The sequence below is a fragment of the Gopherus evgoodei genome, chromosome 9, assembly GCF_007399415.2.
Source record: "Gopherus evgoodei ecotype Sinaloan lineage chromosome 9, rGopEvg1_v1.p, whole genome shotgun sequence".
Classification (NCBI taxonomy): Eukaryota; Metazoa; Chordata; order Testudines; family Testudinidae; genus Gopherus; species Gopherus evgoodei.
Window position 1 is genome coordinate 57917470 of NC_044330.1, and position 6386 is coordinate 57923855.

Sequence of the window (6386 nt, forward strand, 5' to 3'; positions counted from 1 at the left end):
GCTTGTAATGAAAATAAAAGGGATTCTTTACTGAGATAGATAGTTTTCTCTGGATCTCCAGTACCCTGTCTAAAGAGGATCTCCATGGATCCTGGCCTGAAATGAGAACTCATAAGGGAATGATCAGTATGCAGGATATTATTCACTCTTAGAAAAAGAATTTTTAAAAGTTTTCCTTTAAACAACACACTTGAAAGTCAGGCCATTTACTATTACATTTCCAACCCCATCCTTAAGGCTGCCACATCCTTCCTCTCCTGCCACTTACAAACCTCACTATTCACAACACAGAACTTCAATCTGTGTTGAAGCAGAGGAGTTGGCCATGCTACAAGTACTCCAGGAAGGCTTAGTGGCCTCACTTTGGATTCAAATAGATTTAAGACAAACTGTCAGAGCAGCACTGTGGACAGTATTTGGCCAGACCAGTACTCCATGCTGAATTCTGTGTAACCCAATGGGCAGTGTATGTTACACATTCCCCCACTGTGCTGGATTCACAAAGGATGTGATTCTGTGACAGTCCCCACCTACAGGGTACACCTGCACTGCAACTGGGAGACATGGCTGGCTTTTGGAGATAGAGCAACAGCAGTGAAGCTGTGGCAGCATGGGGTAGCCCCACCCCCCTAAGATTCTGGGTACATACTTGAGTGGCTTCCACTGGTGTAATGTAACCTGAGCTAGCTTTGATCTGCCTACACATACTCCAGTCACATTTCCTGACTGCAGTAGAGCCTGAGCTACAGGGGCTCGCTCTTTAGCTCAAGCCGTAGGGACTCTTTCTTTCAGTTTTGGGCATCTCCAGTTCAGTCCCTAAGATGATGGCCTTCTCAATACACTTTCATCTGTAACAGGGTTGCACTGTCTGTGAAGAAAAAGTAGGCACCTGCTGATATTTCTTTGTTCCCCTCTTTCACTTTTCTTGTTCTCTTCCTTTATCTGGTTCTGTTGCTCTCTTGGGGCCTGATTCAGTTCCCACTGAAGTCACTGAAAATTTTGCCATTAAATTCAATGGAAGCCAGAGGCCAATAACCTCAGTTATACTATGGCTGGGAGTTGGGACCTGATCCCAGCCTTAAAAGCATATCCAGAATCAGTGACACTGCTAAATCAAGCATGTTCTTTTGAACTCTAAAAAGCTTCCCAACCCTTTCCCCAGATTGAATATTTGCTTATTGGTGGTGCATGGGGTTGTAGGGGGAGGGATATCTGCCATTCCTTGGTGAGTTAATGGATTGCTAAGTAATGGAAGAGCTGACTCAGCTGGATTATTTGCTCTGGAGGGGCAGGGGAGCAGGATGTGAGGAAAGCTGGGGTGTTATTCCAGAGTAGTTAGTGGACAAAGGTGCTTCTATTTCCTGGAACAGTAACTCTGAAGCAATAGCTGGAGTCTGCATCTGAGATGGAAGGAATGCCGTGGGGCTGCATGCTGGCTCTGCTTATCTATGCCCCAAGGTGAAAGTGGGGGACCATGACACAGAACAGAGGAAGCCTTTATTGACTTGCACTCTGTGTTTAATGTCCCCTATTTATTCTGCTAAAAGAGAATGTGAGGGGGGAAGAAGAGGCAAGAACCCTGGAGCCACATAGAATATGGAATTCAGACATACAGTACATAGCAAAGAGTGGCTGGGGCCCCATTCAGATCCCACTAAAAGCAATGGGATTTTTGCCAATGGTTTCAGCGGTAATGGGACTGGGCCCTGTGGACATAGTTTGCTGTTGCTCTGCTCCTTGTACTGTCTTTCCCACCAGACCTGAGTGAGTGTAAAATGCTCAGATCTGGCACCATTCCACATCCACATTGCACTGATGGAAATGATTGCACAAAGGAATCAGGCCTTCATTCTCATTTGGTGCCTTTGAATTGGTAACCCTTGGGAGGGAGTCTCTTCCAGGGCTTGTCCACACAGAGTTACACCTGTTTAACTAAAGATGTGACTTTACATAGTTGAATGAAGAGAAGAATGAGGCAAGATTTGATAGCTGCTTTCAACTACCTGAAAGGGGGTTCCAAAGAGGATGCATCTAGTTTCTTCTCAGTGGCACCAGATGACAGAAGAAGGAGTAATGGTCTCAAGTTGCAGTGGGGGAGGTTTAGGTTGGATATTAGGAAAAACTTTTTCACTAGGAGGGTAGGGAAGCACTGGAATGGGGTACCTAGGGAGGTGGTGGAATCTCCTTCCTTAGATGTTTTTAAGGTCAGGCTTGACAAAGGCCTGGCTGGGATGATTTAGTTGGGGACTGGTCCTGCTTTAAGCAGGGGGTTGGACTAGATGACCTCCTGAGGTCCCTTCCAACCCTGAAATTCTATGATTCTATGAATGGGTGCAAAGGCTGGGTGGATGCTTTTTTTGAGTTTAAATTAGGCTTATTTCAGTTTAGCTGATGTTTATATAGAGCAGGGATTGGCAACCTTTGGCACGCGGCTCGCCAGTGCTGGCCACCGCTTCCCACTGCCCCCATTGGTCTGGGATGAGGAACCACGGCCAGTGGGAGCCACGATCCGCTGAACCTGCGGATGCAGCAGGTAAACAAACGGGCCCAGCCCGCCAGGGTGCTTACCCTGGCGAGCCACGTGCCAAAGGTTGCCGATTCCTGCTGTAGAAGTTTCTGTGTAGACAAGGCCTGAATCTTCCTCTCTTCAGCTTGTGTGACTGCAAAGAGCAGTGTGGAGTAATAATAGACAGGACTTGTGTAACCAACACACTTCCTGGGTGTGGTGTTCTGTCCCACGAGACCACTTAGAGAGAGAGATAAAATGAGTCTGCCCTACAGCTTTAGCTAACAGCCAGCTGGCAGTAGAGGCTCATGAACTAAACTTCAGAAATCCCATGTTCGATCCTGCGGGGTCTGACAGCGTTACACTTGCAGTACTATTATGTTGCTCATTGTGCTGGTTGGGATGATGAAAGATTTCAAATCTGCTTGCACTCTAACCCTTATCTACAGTTGGTCCAAACTTCTGCAAAGTTTGCCCTTTGCAAGGAAGCCTTCCGTAACTGATTTGCTGCCAAAGGTGAATGTTTTGGAAAGAGTGAGTTCACTCCACTGCCATTTTTATATTACACAATAGGGGGAGGGATACTTTGTAAAGAACTGCAAAGTGGCTAACCCAGTCCCATGATTCTTTTCCCATGAGAGAGAGAGGCATGATTTGGGCCTATAGCTTTTAGCAGGAACATAGATTTTCATCTGGAAATATACTTAAAGGAATGGATTTGCAGAAGAGCTCAGACCCAAGAGTTCCCATTTAGACTCTTAAATCAGTGATCAAATTTTCAAAAGAGCGCATCACCTAAATGCAGTGGTCAACAGGAGAGAATGAAGAGAACAATGGGGCACTGAGAACTACAGTCAATCAGGCCACTACATTAGGTGGCTAAAGGGGAGCAGAGTTCTTTTGAAAATCTGGCTTTAAAAGTATGTGCTGGTATCTAAAGACATTTTCTGTCATGGGTCAGTGTAGTCATGATAATTAAACCATAAGGCTGGGACTTTCAAAGGAGTCTGTGGGATTTAGGCATCCAGACCCAATTGAACCTTTCAGTGGGTGTGGGTGCCTAACTCCTTCAGGGTCCTTCGGAAAGACTGCAAGTTGTTTGGGGCAGGGAGCAGCTGTTTGTTCTGTTTGTGCAGCACCTCATGCAATGTTCTCCTGGACATGATGGGGGCTGCCAGGCACTGCTGGAATAATATTAATACATACTTCTGTGCTGACTGTATTAGGTCATTTTGTTTTCATATGAAAGATGGATATACATTTTTTACAGCCTGGTTCTCATTTACACTAAGGCATCTCTCTGGCAGTGAACTGGAAACTTAGAATGAGTGCAGCATCAGACCCTGCTAATATGCATTTGCACCCTCCTTCTCCCGTCTTTCCTTTTTCTTGTAATTTTCACCCTCTTTTCACTGCCAGAAAGGGGCCTTAGTGTAAATGAGAACCAGGCCTTTCGATCCGCATTGCCTTTTCTTATATGATTGGTACCTTTTTAGGACACATAGAACATGTTGGAAAACACTGCACAGCATTTTTCTAGATGGCATGCTAGTGCGTTAATCATGTTAGGCCTGAATAAAGATATAGCAGACAAAATCAGGTATGCCAACCTGACCAAAGTTAGGCAAACAGAGGTTTGTGGGTAATTCCTGAGTGGAAAACACTGAGAAGCAGCAGCATGTCTCACAAGCGCTGGGAAAAAGTGAGATAAGCGAGAAGCTGCATTCCTGGCATAGTACCAGATGTGCTGTGTTCGGGCAGCTCCTTCGAAGAACCGATAAAGAGCCCTAGTTTCCCAGCCTCCTTGTTTTCACTCCCTGGTTTTGTTCTTTGTTTGTTTTTAACTCCCCTACATTTCTAACTTTAGGCATGCATGTATACTAAAGGTGTCTAGTTTCTAGTTGTTAGAAGAAGGGGGTGGGTTGCTCCAGTGAATAATTTATGACGCGACGGAACTGTCTATATAGGCTTATACTAAGATGTAAAAAGGGGGCTGGTTCTCTCTGGAGACGAGCTGCTCTCTATTGATGCGTGCACTTGTCAATAAAGAGCTTTTGATCGGACCTTGCTGGTGTTGCCTGTCTCTCTTGCGGTCAGACAACGAACTTTGCCGTCGGGGTTAGAGTCCCTGACAATCACTGCCTTGCTTCCAGCCTCTGCACTGAACAAGATGCAAGAACTAGAAATTGGCAGAGATAGAGGCAGATACAATGTAATAGGAACAATACCTAGCTCTGACACAGTGGTTTACAGCAGTGGATCTGAAAATACTTTACATTTACTTGTCAGTACAAGGCCAAGTCTCAGCAGGAATTGTACTCAGGTGATAGCTCAGTGCATTTTTGGCCTGGCATATGAGGCATGGATGATCTGTGCAACAGAGATTAATTTCACTGAAAGAATGTATCAGAGTGAGCTGACAGATGACATGAAGAGAAGAAACTCTCCCTGTTCTGAAGGGACCACCTGACTTTTTTCAAGTTTGAGGATTTCAAATGGCATCCAGTGCTAATTTTTGACATGCTTGGTCTTTTAATCATTTCATTGTTATGCAATGGGTTGGCCAGAGTCCTCAATGAACATTCATCTCAAAGGCGTTTCTTGCTTTGATGGGATACCAGGTGTGGGGCTGGTTGGCAGAGAGCCAGCCTGAAGTGGTTTTAAAGCAGCAAGCATCGATGGCAACTTGCCAGTGGCAAATGGAAGAGTGAAGTTTGGTATGTCACACTGGGCGATGTCTGTTTCAAGGCTACTCACCAATACAGGCCCCAGGTCTTGGATTCTGACTGTATTTCCTCTTCTCAACCACAGAGCACTCCAAGAGAGCAGACCCCAGCACAGTGCTCACTGGGGACTTGATCCAGCGTTCACTGAAGTCAACAGGATTCTCTCAGTTGTTTTCAATGGGCATTGGATCAGGCTCTGAACTTTACTCTGGGCCCAATGCAGTTCTGGACAGGAGCAAAAGCTTTTCTTTTTCATTTGCTCACAAATTTAGACTAGCAAATAGAAAATAACGCTGACTGTACTAGTGGGCAGTGTGGATAACTGCAGGGCAGCTCATACCCCCTGCCATACAGTCTGTGGCAGGAGGAAACAGAGCCTGGACACTTCCTAGAGTGAAAAGTACAGGTTCCTACCCATGTGGCCCACAGTGGAGTGATGACACAGCCTCCAAACCCCTGTCAGCGGGTGGACTGGGTCCTTTCTGAGGGAACTGGTCCAGCTCACCAGTTTCTCATGACAAGGGGGATCTGCAGAGTGAGGCTGCAGGAAGAGAGAATCTCCTGCCGTGGTCCCTGAGGAAAGGAGTTGTGGCAGGGTAGAAAGAAACTCCTGGCTAGAAGTTTAGTTTTCCTTTTGGGAAGAAGGCAAAGAAGACAAGCCAGGCCTTGTGCTCAGAAGAGCAGGAAGAGACAGCTCTCAGGGAATGGGCTGGAGTGAAAGACCTTTTTGTATTTATTTTTGACCTTTATGTTAATCAGCCAGACCCCAAGAAGGGTTGTTGCTATTGTACTCACGGAAGTCCTTTGTGTGTGGAGTTTGAGGAGCCTGAAGAGGGGAAACTGAGGCAGTGCACTGCAGAGCCACTCCAAGTCACAAGGGCATTCAGGAGGCAGCTGACCCTGTTATACTTCCTAAATCATAGGGAGTTATCTGCAGGCTTTTCAGTCTGGATTAAGGCATAGGCTCAATAGGCCCATGCCTGAGGCCCCAGCTCCTGTAATTACAGGATGAGATCGGAATTCTGCTTGCATTAAAAAACAGCTATGCTTCGAGCCCTCGTGGATGCAAAGAAAACTTGAAAATATGTTCTGAGAATAACTGATGACTGCAGACACCCTGGAACAGGAGGTTCCAGAGGTGTAAACTGGCCCAT